The sequence below is a fragment of the Saimiri boliviensis genome, chromosome 19 (genome assembly GCF_048565385.1).
Source record: "Saimiri boliviensis isolate mSaiBol1 chromosome 19, mSaiBol1.pri, whole genome shotgun sequence".
Taxonomy (NCBI): Eukaryota; Metazoa; Chordata; class Mammalia; order Primates; family Cebidae; genus Saimiri; species Saimiri boliviensis.
In genome coordinates this window covers 45523949-45537140 of record NC_133467.1, presented here as the reverse complement: position 1 = coordinate 45537140, position 13192 = coordinate 45523949, and the positions used below count along the sequence as shown (strand labels likewise).

The 13192-nt window shown below is 40.5% G+C and overlaps 1 long non-coding RNA gene across 1 annotated transcript in view; it reads left to right on the top strand.

Annotated features, from left to right (window-relative positions):
- The window catches only part of LOC141582230 (uncharacterized), a 69212-nt gene that overhangs the window by 29801 nt on the left and 26219 nt on the right, over positions 1-13192 (top strand). Inside the window, exon 2 of the long non-coding RNA XR_012515036.1 lies at positions 8845-8983. This is a non-coding gene — a long non-coding RNA (uncharacterized LOC141582230). The remainder of the gene's footprint in view (positions 1-8844; positions 8984-13192) is intronic.

Genomic DNA, 13192 nt, shown 5'->3' with positions numbered 1-13192 from the left:
TTACATTTTAGGTTTTGGGGTACATGTGAAGAACATGCAATATTGTTGCATAGGTACACACATGGGAGTGTGATTTGCTGCCTTCCTCCCTATCACCTATATCTGGCATTTCTCCCCATGCTATCTCTCCCCAATTCCCCACCCCATGCTGTCCCTCCTCTTTTCCCCTCAACAGACCCCAGTGTGTAATGCTCCCCTCCCTGTGTCCATGTGTTCTCATTGTTCAACACCTGCCTATGAGTGAGAACTTGCGGTGTTTGACTTTCTGCTCTTGTGTCAGTTTGCTGAGAATGATGGTTTCCAGGTTCATCCATGTCCCTACAAAGGACACGAACTCATCGTTTTTGATGGCTGCATAATATTCCATGGTGTATATGTGCCATATTTTTCCTGTCCAGTCTATCATTGATGGGCATTTGGGTTGGCTCCAGGTCTTTGCTATTGTAAACAGTGCTGCAATGAACATTCGTCTGCATGTGTCCTTATAGTAGAATGATTTATAATCCTTTTGCTATATACCCAGCAATGGGATTGCTGGGTCAAATGGAATTTCTATGTCTAGGTCCTTGAGGAATCGCCACACTGTCTTCCACAGTGGTTGAACTAGTTTACACTCCCACCAACAGTGTAAAAGTGTTCCTATTTCTCAACATCATCTCCAGCATCTGTTGTCTCCAGATTTTTTAATGATCGCCATTCTAACTGGCGTGAGATGGTATCTCAATGTAGTTTTGATTTGCATTTCTCTAATGACCAGTGACGATGAGCATTTTTTCATCTTTTTGTTGGCCTCCTATTTGTCTTCTTTTGAAAAGAGTCTGTTCATATCATTCACCCACTTTTGAATGGGCTTTTTTTTTTCTTGTGAATCTGTTTTAGTTCTTTGTAGATTCTGGATATTAGCCCTTTGTCAGATGGGTAGATTGCAAAATTTTTTTCCCATTCTGTTGGTTGCCGATTCACTCTAATGACTGTTTCTTCTGCCGTGCAGAAGCTGTGGAGTTTGATTGGGTCCCATTTATCTGTTTTGGCTTTTGTTGCAAATGCTTTTGGTGTTTTTGTCATGAAGTCCTTGCCTACACCTATGTCCTGGATGGTTTTGCCTAGATTTTCTTCCACGGTTTTTATGGTATGAGGTCTTCTGTTTAAGTCTTTAATCCATCTGGAGTTAATATTAGTGTAAGCTGTCAGGAAGGGGTCCAGTTTCTGCTTTCTGCACATGGCTAGCTAGTTTTCCCAACAACATTTATTAAACAGGGAATCTTTTCCCCATTGCTTGTTTTTGTCAGGTTTGTCAAAGATTGGATGGTTGTAGATATGTTGTGTTGCCTCCGAGGCCTCTGTTCTGTTCCATTGTTCTATATCTCTGTTTTGCTACCAGTACCATGCTGTTTTGATTACTATAGCCTCGTAGTATAGTTTGAAGTCCGGTACTGTGATGCCTCCTGCTTTGTTCTTTTTGCTTAGAATTGACTTGGCTATGCGGGCTCTCTTTTGGTTCCATATGAAGTTTAAGGTGGTTTTTTCCAGTTCTGTGAAGAAGGTCACTGGTAGCTTGATGGGGATAGCACTGAATCTATAAATTACTTTGGGCAGTATGGCCATTTTCACGATGTTGATTCTTCCTAACCATGAATATGGAATGTTTCTCCATCTGTTTGTGTCCTCTCTTATTTCATTGAGCAGTGGCTTGTAGTTCTCCTTGAAGAGGTCCTTTATGTTCCTCGTTAGTTATATTCCTAGGTATTTTATTCTCTTTGTAGCAATTGTGAATGGCAGTTTGTTCTTTTTTTTATTTTTTATTTTTTTAATGAGACGGAGTTTCGCTCTTGTTACCCGGGCTGGAGTGCAATGGCGCAATCTTGGCTCACCGCAACCTCCGTCTCCTGGGCTCAGGCAATTCTCCTGCCTCAGCTTCCTAAGTAGCTGGGATTACAGGCACGCGCCACCACACACAGCTAGTTTTTTGTATTATTAGTATAGACGGACCACGTTGACCAGGATGGTCTCTATCTCTCGACCTCGTGATCCACCCGCCTCGGCCTCCCAAAATGCTGGGATTACAGGCTTGAGCCACCGCGCCCGGTGGCAGTTCGTTCTTGATTTGGCTCTCTTTCAGTCTGTTATTGGTGTATAGGAATGCTTGTGATTTATGCTCATTAATTTTGTTTCCTGAGATTTTGCTGAAGTTGCTTATCAGTTTCAGGAGATTTTGGGCTGAGACGATGGGGTCTTCTAGATATACAATCATGTCGTCTGCAAATAGAGACAATTTGACTTCCTCCTTTCCTATTTGAATACGCTTTATTTCTTTTTCTTGCCTGATTGCTCTGGCTAGAACTTCCAATACTATATTGAATAGGAGTGGTGAGAGAGGGCATCCTTGTCTAGTGCCAAATTTCAAAGGGAATGCTTCCAGTTTTTGCCCATTTGGTATGATATTGGCTGTTGGTTTGTCATCAATAGCTTTTATTATTTTGAGATACATTCCATCAATACCTAGTTTATTCAGAGTTTTTAGCATAAAGTCCTGTTGAATTTTGTTAAAAGGCTTTTTCTGCATCAATTGAGATAATCATGTGGTTTTTGTCTTGGTTCTGTTTATGTGGTAAATTATGTTTATAGACTTGCATATATTGAATCAGCCTTGCATCCCCAGGATGAATACTACTTGATCATGGTGGATAAGCTTTTTGATGTGCTGTTGCAATTGGTTTGCCAGTATTTTATTGAAGATTTTTGCATCTATGTTCATCATGGATATTGGCCTGAAGTTTTCTTTCTTTTCTTTCTTTTTTTTTTTTTTTTTTTTTTTTTTTTTTTTTTTTTGAGATGGAGTTTCGCTCTTGTTACCCAGGCTGGAGTGCAATGGCGTGATCTCGGCTCACTGCAACCTCTGCCTCCCGGGTTTAGGCAATTCTCCTGCTTCAGCCTTCTGAGTAGCTGGGATTACAGGCATGTGCCACCATGCCCAGCTAATTTTTTGTATTTTTAGTAGAGACGGGGTTTCACCATGTTGACCAGGATGGTCTTGATCTCTTGACCTCGTGATCCACCCGCCTCGGCCTCCCAAAGTGCTGGAATTACATGAAGTTTTCTTTTCTTGCTGAGTCTCTGCTGGGTTTTGGTATCAGGATGATGTTGGTCTCATAAAATGATTTGGGAAGGATTCCCTCTTTTTGCATAGCTTGGAATAGTTTCAGAAGGAATGATACCAGCTTCTCTTTGTATGTCTGATAGAATTCATCTGTGAATCCATCTGGACCTGGACTTTTTTTGGGTTGTAGGCTCTTAATTGCTGCTTCAACTTCAGATCTTGTTATTGGTCTCTTCAGGGTTTTGACTTCTTCCTGCTTTAGGCTTGGGAGGATGCAAGTGTCCAGGAATTTATCCATTTCTTCCAGGTTTACTAGTTTTTGTGCATAGAGTTGTTTGTAATAATCTCTGATGATGGCTTGTATTTCTGTGGAATCTGTGATAATATCCCCTTTATCATTTGTTATTGAATTTATTTGATTATTCTCTCTTTTCTTTTTTATTAATCTGGCTAGTGGTCTATTTTGCTGATGTTTTCGAGAAACCAACTCCTAGACTTGTTGATTTTATGAAAGGTGTTTTGTGTCTCTATCTCCGATTCTGCTCTGATCTTAGTCATTTCTTGTCTTCTGCTAGGTTTTGAGGTTTTTTTTGAGCTCGCTCCTCTAGCTTTTTCAATTTTGACTATAGGGTGTCGATTTTAGATCTCTCCTTGCTTCTCATATGGGCACTTATTGCTATATATTTTCCTCTAGAGACTGCTTTAAATGTGTCCCAGAGATTCTGGTATGTTGTGTCTTTGTTCTCATTGGTTTCAAAGAACATCTTTATTTCTACTTTCATTTCTTTGTTTATCCAGTCAACATTCAAGAGCCAGTTGTTCAGTTTCCATGAAGCTGTGTGGTTCTGTTAGTTTCTGCATTCTGGGTTCTAACTTGATTGCACTGTGATCTGAGAGACTGTTTGTTATGATTTCCGTTCTTTTGCATTTGCTGAGGGTGATTTACTTCCGATTATTTGGTCAATTTTAGAGTAGGTGCAATGTGGTGCTGAGAAGAATGTATATTTTTTGGATTTGGGGTGGAGCATTCTGTAAATGTCTATTAGGTTTGCTTGGTCCAGGTCTGAGTTCAAGTCCTGGATATCCTTATTAATTTTCTGTCTCGTTGATCTGTCTAATATTGACAATGGGGTCTTAAAGTCTCCCACTATCATAGTGTGGAAGTCTAAGTCTCTTTGTAAGTCTTTAACAACTTGCCTTATGTATCTGGGTGCTCCTGTATTGGGTGCATATGTATTTAGTATCATTAGCTCTACTTGTTGCATTGATCCTTTTACCATTATGTAATGTCCTTCTTTGTCTCTTTTGATTTTTGTTGGTTTAAAACCTATTTTATCAGAGATGAGAATTGCAACTCCTGCTCTGTTTTTTGCTCTCCATTTGCTTGGTAAATATTCTGCCGTCCCTTTATTTTGAGACTTTGTTTATCATTACATGTGAGATTGGTTTCCTGGATACAGCACACCAATGGGTTTTGGCTTTTTATCCAGTTTACCAGTCTGTGTCTTTTGATTGGAGCATTTAGCCCATTTACATTTAGGGTTAATATTGTTATGTGTGAATTTGATCCTGCCATTTTGATGCTAGCTGGCTGTTTTGCCTGTTAGTTGATGCAGATTCTTCATTGTGTTGATGCTCTCTACTCTTTGGTATGTTTTTGGAGTGGCTGGTACTGGTTGTTCTTTTCTATGTTCAGTGCCTCCTTCAGGACCTCTTGTAAAGCAGGCCTGGTGGTGATGAAATCTCTGAGTACTTGCTTGTTCACAAAGGATTTTATTTTTCCTTCACTTACGAAGCTTAGTTTGGCTGGATATCAAATTCTGGGTTGAAAGTTCTTTTCTTTAAGGATGTTGAATATTGGCCCCCACTCTTTTCTGGCTGGTAGGGTTTCTGCTGAGAGATCTGCTGTGAGTCTGATGGGCTTCCCTTTGTGTGTAACCCGACCTTTCTATCTGGCTGCCCTTAGCATTTTCTCCTTCATTTCAGCCCTTGTGAATCTGATGATTATGTGCCTTGGGGTTGCTCTTCTTGAGGAATATCTTTGTGGTGTTCTATGTTTCCTGGATTTGGATATTGGCCTGCCTTGCTAGGTTGGGGAAGTTTTCCTGGATAATATCCTGAAGAGTATTTTCCAGCTTGGATTCATTCTCTCCATCACATTCGGGTACACCTATCAAATGTAGATTAGGTCTTTTCACATAGTCCCATATTTTTTGTGGTCAATTCGGCTGTTGAAACTTGTGTATGCTTCATGACATTCTCTTGTTGTGTTTTTCAGCTCCATCTATTCACTTATATTCCTCTCTAAGTTGTTTATTCTTGTTAGCATTTCATCAAATCTTTTTTCAAAGTTCTTAGTTTCTTTGCATTGAGTTAGAACATGTTCTTTTAGCTCACAGAACTTTCTAATTACCCACCTTCTGAAGCCTGAGTCTGTCAATTCATCATATGTATTCTCCTCATCCAGCCTTGATCCCTTGCTGGTGAGGAGTTGTGATCCCTTGTAGGAGGAGAGGCATTCTGGTTTTGGGTGTTTTCATTCTTTTTGCACTGCCTTCTTCCCATCTTTGTGGATATATCCACCAGTTGTCTTTGTAGCTGTTGTCTATCAGATTGAGTCTCTGAGTGGATGTCCCATTTGTTGATAATGAAGTTATTTCTTTCTGTTTCTTAGTTTTCCTTCTAACAGTCTGGCTTCTCTGCTGTAGGACTGCTGAGGTCCACTCCAGGCCCTGCTTGCCTGGGGGTCACCTGCAGCAGCTGCAGAACAGTAAGGGTTACAGCCAGTTTCTTTTTCTGCTATCTTTGTCCCAGAAGGATACTTGCCAGATGTCAGTCTTATCTCTCCTTTGTGAGGTGACTCTTGGCATATACCGGGGTCAGAGAGCTGCTTGAGGAGACAGTCTGTCCTTTATAGGAACTCAAGTGCTGAGCTGTGAGCTCCGCTGTTCATTCAGAGCTGATAGGCAGGTACATTTAAGTCTGCTGCAGCAGAACTCATAAACCCCACCCTTTTTTTTTCTTCCCAGGTTCTTTGTCCCAAGGAGTTAGGGCTTTATTTATGAGTTTCTGTTGTGCTGCTGGCTTTTTTTCAGGGCTGCCCTACCCAGGGAGGAGGCAGCCTTGTCACTGTCTGCCTGCCTAGGCTTTGCTGAGCTGCTGTGGGCTCTGCCCAGCTGCCATGTGAACTTCCCTGCAGTCCTGTTTCTATGGGTGTAGTTAGAACTTCCTTGGCATTGGTGGCCCACCTCTATAATGGCCGACTCTCTCTGTAATGGTGGACTGCCTCAGGAATGGCAAACTACCTCTGTAGTGGTGGACTGCCTCAGTAATGGCAGATACCCCTCCCCCACAGAGCTGGGCCTTCCCAGGTTCAGCTGTGCTTGCTGTGAAACTCTCAATACAGAGTGTTTTGGGTTGCTTTTTTTTTTTTTTGTGGAGGTGGGACCAGCTGAGACTGATCACCTGGCTCCCTGCCTCAGAGCCCCTTAAAATAAATTATTTTTCTTTCGTTAACGGTAGACTGTCTCCCAGGTGTTCCAGTCACCTGTTGAAAAGGCGCCGGGATCTGTGTGATTTCCCATGTGGTGACCCACTGTGCCAGCTGAAACAGCAGCACTGAGATTCGTGGTGCTTTTTTGCCTGAGACTCTCCTGGTCTGGCTCCCTGTTTCAGTACCCTTTTTAATCAGATGAATGGGTGACTTTGCCTTCCCAGAGCTCCAGTCACCGGCTAAAATGGCATCCAGACCTGTGTATTTTGTATGGAGAACCGCCATGCTGGGGCACCAGCAAAACAGTTGCACTGGCAAAAACAGCCATGCAGGCCAAAACAACTGCGGGGGCCAAGATAGGCATGTTGGCCACCCATGGGGCTCCTCCGCTTGGGAATCTCCTGGTCTGTGAGCAATAAAAATACATCTGGAAATGCAGCATCCACTCACCCTCCATGCTTTTCCTGAGAGCTGCAATCCTGAGCTGCTCCTAATTGGCCATCTTGGATGCCCTCTCTAGATAACAGTCGAGGAGAGATTTGATTGTTTACCCTTGGGTAGATGAAGCATTACTGAAACATACTGTCATTCACTCCAAGTTTCAAAACCCCTTTGTAGTGCTTCAGTTTCTTGTCATGAAGGAGGTTCAATAAGTTTTTATTAAGAATTAGGTTTGAGGCTGGGCACGGTGGCTCAAGCCTGTAATCCCAGTACTTTGGGAGGCCGAGGTGGGTGGACCATGAGGTCAAGAGATCAAGACCATCCTGGTCAGCATGGTGAAACCCCGTCTCTACTAAAAATACAAAAAAATTAGCTGGACATGGTGGCACGTGCCTGTGGTCCCAGCTACTCAGGACACTGAGGCAGGAGAATTGCCTGAACCCAGGAGGCAGAGGTTGCAGTGAGCTGAGATCATGCCCTTGCACTCCAGCCTGGGTAACAAGAGTGAAACTCCGTCTCAAAAAAAAAAAAAAAAAAAAAAAAAGAATTAGGTTTGATATGAATAATGCACTAATACAAAGGTGAGATTTAACTTTTCCCTGTGAACAAGATTTTCATGTATTATTTTAAAAATGAAAGATTTTTGCCTGACCTTTTGAATAAACTGGAACAACAGGAAAGGGAAAAATATATATTATTTGGAAAGTGAAGTCATCCCTCTATTAATGAGTAAAGGTTTTTGCCTTTTTACAATTTTTGAGTTATCACTTTGGTTAATGAGTGACTTAAGATAACCTGGGATTTGATATCCGAGAAACTTGTAAAAATCAAATTATAAATCACTTGTTTTTCTTACATACATATCTTTTAGATATTATATCCCCTGAAGTACATAAATGACATTTGGCTTATTTGGTATAAAAACCATAGAGGAAGAATTGTCAGGAAGCATTGTCAGGTCAGATACAGTGGCTCCCATCTGTAATCCCAGCACTTTGGGAGGCGAGGGAGGGTGGATCATCTGATGTCAGGAGTTAGAGATCAGCTTGGCCAATATGGTGAAACCCCATCTCTACTAAAAATACTAAAAGTTAGCCAGGTATTGTGGCAAGCACCTATAATCCCAGCTACTCAGGAAGCTGAGGCCGGAGAATCACTTGAACCCAGGAGGTGAAGGTTTCAGTGAACAGAGATTGCAGCGTTGCACTCCAGTCTGGGCAACAAGAACAAAACTCTATCTCAGGAAAAAAAAGAAAGCATTGCCAAATGTGAAATGGTGTTTCATTTTCCTTGGACTGTATTTGCATAAATATGTTATCCTAAGACTTCTTTGTCATCCACAGACATTTGTTGTCTTGTTTTAATCCTCTTTGAAAGGTGACTTATAATCTGCTATGGGACATTGACAGGTGCTCCTAAATGCAGGTTTCTGATAACTTTGGAAATTTTGTCATTAGCATAAAGAAAAAACTTTCAGGACTCTCATGGAGACCTGAAATGTTCAAGAATATAAAGCAGAACAGGAGATAACTGCACGGAGTGAACTAATATAGACTGAAGTAATCTTTTTGGCTTTGCTTAAAATATTACTGATCCTTTGTTTTGTTTTTCAGAGTTCAGGAAGCTTATTTTGAGCTATTTACAGCTTTTAGCAATTGAGTAAAATATACTCCAATTGAGTAAACAAAATTAGAAGCATATTTGTTTCTCTCTATTTGTTTACTCCAGAATTTAGAATCTATTTGTGAATAGATTCTTAACTTATGGAAATATAATTTGCATAAGTGCAAAAGAATGTTTTCTTCTGCAACAGGTCACAATTGGAGAAATTAGTTATTTTGGCAAGGCTTTGACTGGAATGGCATGCTTTCCCTAAGGAATCAAACTTGATGTATAGAGTCAATAAAAACCCTTTGGGAAAACTGGCTTCATACCTTGTCTACACATTCCCTGTAAGTAACTTGTGGTAAGTAAATAATGTCACTTCCTGACAGGCTTATGATACCCAAGTTATCCTGTGACCTCAAAAGAGAAATTTATGCAACTCATGTAGTTATTTGAGGGAACAGACCTGTGCGACCCGCAGAGACCCTCCCCAAAGCAAATGAGAGCGAGGAGTTGTTAAGCCGAGTCCAGGTTTATTGGGATCTGCGGGCAACCCAGGAGGGAGGGGAGCTGAGCTGCACCCAGCAGCTGCCAGAGAGGGTTTTTATAGGGGCGGCGGCCTGTTTAGGCGAGGTGTTGCAGAGTGATTGGTCTAAGGGAGAGCAGAGGAGGGTTTTCTGCGTGCCAGAAGGGGATTGGTCACCTCTTGGCGGGCTTAGGTTTGAATTTTATTGGCTGTCTTGTTTCTAGGCAGACTACTGCAACTGCCAAGGGGTGGGGGATGGGGGTTGGCTTTAGGTTTGGCGGGTTAAGGCTGAGCAGTGATTGGTCGCCCTGCGCTACCAGGCAGAATAGGGTCTGCAGGCGGACTCCAGGAAGTGAGGGACAAAATGGAGGACTGTGGGTTTTTCTACAAAACAAGACCCATAGCTGGGCTCAGCTTTAAAAAGTATTATCTGAGATTCACTTTATGAAACCAAGTTTTATGAAATCCGATTTTGAAAACATATGTAAAAATAATTATTCTTGCTATACTTTATACAAATATTCAGGCCAGGTATAATAGAGACATTTGGTCATATCATGATTTTTCCTTAGTAAAAATGGGAGACTGGAGAGAGAAAAAAATTATACTTTAAGAACTAAGGGCCGGTAGCGGTGGCTTACTCCTGTAATCCCAGCACTTTGGGAAGCTGAGGTGGGCGGATCACAAGGTCAGGAGATTGAGATCCTTCTGGCCAATATGGGGAAACCCCATCTCTCCTAAAAATACAAAAAAATTAGCTGGATATGGTGGCATACACCTGTAGTCCCAGCTACACTGGCGGCTGACGCAGGAAAATCACTTGAACCCAGGAGGTGGAGATTTCAGTGAGCCAAGATTGCACCACTGACAGTGTGGGACTCCGTCTAAAAAAAAAGAGGTCCAGGTTCAACCTCCAAGGGTTGGCCTCTGTCTGCAGGAAACCTGGAACCCCCATCTAACAGAGGAGGCCCCAGGCTGGAGTCAGGAAGCCTTCAGAGTCACCAGGTCAGTAGATCAGAGCTGGAAACATAGAGCAGGTGGAAGCCCTGGACTCTTCTAGTGAGGGCTGAGAAGCTGGGGTAGGAACACATTCCATGGGCAAATGCACACAAGGGGTCCCTGGGCCCCTTCCCCTGCCCAGTGACTGCCAAGTTCCTAAGGAACTTCTGAGGCCTGAGACCCAGGGACATACTACCTGATCATCACCCCCACACCTTTCTGCCAAGATGAGACAATGCCCAGTGCAGGCAGGTGGTCTGGGATTGGGGTCTGGGGTGGGGTGCATGTTCCTAACTAGCAGGTGCCCTTACATAAAGCTGCCTGAGCTGGTTGCACCATCACTTGTTAGTCTACCTATGTGTGGCCTAGATTCAAAGGCCCAGTTGTCCATTCTGGCTATGCCATTCCCTGGATCCTCTGCGAGACCCAATAGTGTATAAGGAGTTTGAATAGCTTTGCTTTTAGATCCTGAATAAGAAGCTTTATTGTTACTAGATTTTATCTGTAAAAACATTTTCTGCATTTTCAATGAGATTTGACTTACTAATTTTGGATAAAATCCAATTGGTTTATTTTAAAAATGGAAAAATTTTTGTTTTTTAGGTAATGATTTTCTAAAGTGCCCACAAAACTTGGCAAATAGGCTTGCCATGTTACACTATTAGTATAGGCTTGCTGAATTTGAATTTTTGTAAGAGGCACTATTATTCTTATGGTATTAAATCCATGCACTTTTACAACTTGAGACCTCCCCATTCCAATCAAAGTTGCAATTCAGTCCAAATACAGAGTGTGAGTGCTACTATGAAGTAAAAACAGCCACTCCACTAAATCCTGATTTTTGAATAATAACTCCTAAGAGATTATTACTAAGAGAGTGTAAGATAGTGTTAAATAGGGAAAATTAATAATGTTAAAGGCTTTTTATGATTAATTTTACTTACTTGAGCCTTATGAATTTTTTTCTTCAATTACTTGCAATTCCATTTTAGCTTTTTAAGTTAATTCTTGAGGACTATGCAGACTGGAATCTTCTCAAAGAATAGAAAACAAATTACTCATAGCATAAGTTGAAATGGCTAAAGTAGGTCTTATCTAATTGATATTTCAAAGTAACTTCTGGAAATTATTTAGAGTTTTTAAATTATCTCTTCTGATGAACACCTTTTGAAGTGACATAGTGGGGGGTTTTTTTGTCGTGTTTTTTTTTTTTTTTTTTTTTTTTACCAACATGCACAAATACGAATAAGGAGTTGTAGTTTGAATTTTATCTGGAGCTACGATTAACCTAGTACATTGAATGGATTTCTTTTTTTAAATGGTTATAGCATTGTATAAGTAACTCTTTATTTGGTGCAGTACAAAGAATATTATATAATGAATAATATAGCACTGAGGAAATTTTTTTCTAGTGGGCTTAATAGCTGTGTCCACATAAGTTTGACAAACTGTGGAACTGTTTAACATCCCTTGGGGAAGCACTTTTCAATAATACTTTTAGGCAGGTTTTTGATGAGTGTATTAGGAAAAGTGAAGGCAAATTGCTTACAGTTCTTTTCTGCCAAAGGAATCGTAAAAAAAAAAAAAAGAAAAGTAAAGAAAAAAAAGAAAGTCCTTCAAATCAATAATAGTAGTAGACAATTTTTTTGAATCATAGTGGGTAAAAGTAGTATAGCTGCATTAATTGCTCTGAGATCTGTTAACATTTTTTATTTTTTAGATTTCCTTTTTATTACAAAAATAGGACAGTTTTAAGCTAAAAATGTGGGAACTACATGTTCTTTTTCTAATTGTTTAGCAACTACATTTAAAAAAAATTCCAGTTTTTGTAAGTGGCCATTGTTCTATCAAAATTGGTTTATTATCTAACTATTTTCAAGCTATTGGTTTTGGAGGTTTAACAATGGCTGTCATTAAAAATGATATTCTAACCATGTTGAGAACTTTGTCCCTTAACTTCTAATGATTCTTTTAGACCCTGTAAATTTTTTTCTATTCCCGTTTCAGGCACATAGCCCATGGCCTCCATTATTTGTTGATTTTGGGAGCTATACGATTGTTCAGGTATTAAGACTTTGGTTCCCCACTGCTGTAATAAGTTTCTTCCCCACAAGTTAATAGGAATCTGAATTACAGTAGACTGAATGGGGCCCTTTGCATGGTAAGATAAGACTGCTTTGATAAACTTCTGAGGCCTACCCCACTCTGACTATATTAGAGTGAGCATTTTATACAGGCCAAGAAAAGGGTCAGTGCTGAACAGAAATAATTGAGATATTTGTGCTAGTATTAACTAAACCTTTAAATTTTTTTTCTATGAATAGTGACTTTACATGCTGGGTGTTTATCTGTAATTTGATATATCCAGTATGCAGCTTTGCCCTGCTTATTTGTACTTCCAAATCCTCCAATTCTTTCATCTTTGCTTTGACCTAATTTGATGTAAGGTAAAAGTAACATTTGTGCTATGCGTTTTTTAGGTTTAGCACTGCAAGTATTGGAAAATGACATACAATTTGCATTCCCCCTGTAAAATTACTATTAATAGCTTCTGTATGAAATTTTATCCCTTTAGTATTAAGGCTAGGTTTTTCTAAAAGCAAAACCACTGTTTCTGTAGGTAAGGGCTTACAAACTCCTGCTGGTATTTTTTCGTGGAGGCTCCCCAGGTAAAATATTTACTTTCTGAGTGCTACACAAATTTGCTGCTGCGCTTTTATTGGTGGCAGGGGACAAACATTGTACAGAGATAAGAGAGTAACTTAAGCAGGATAGGACCCAGTTGGAATCGGGTTTCCTTCCTTATTAAATTTTGAATGACATTGATTAGCCCAATTATTTTTCTTTATTTTTTTACACTTGGGGCAAATGTCTGGTTTAGTATTTTTTGTTGTTACCCTCGGCTGAGGTCCTGTTCTTAGATTTTGTCTGCAGTCCTTTTGGTGTGTTCCTTTCTTCCAGAATGGAAACAAGCTCCAGGAAATGCAGCAGTCCCATTGTTTACCCTCAATCCTGCCATAGTTGGCACTAA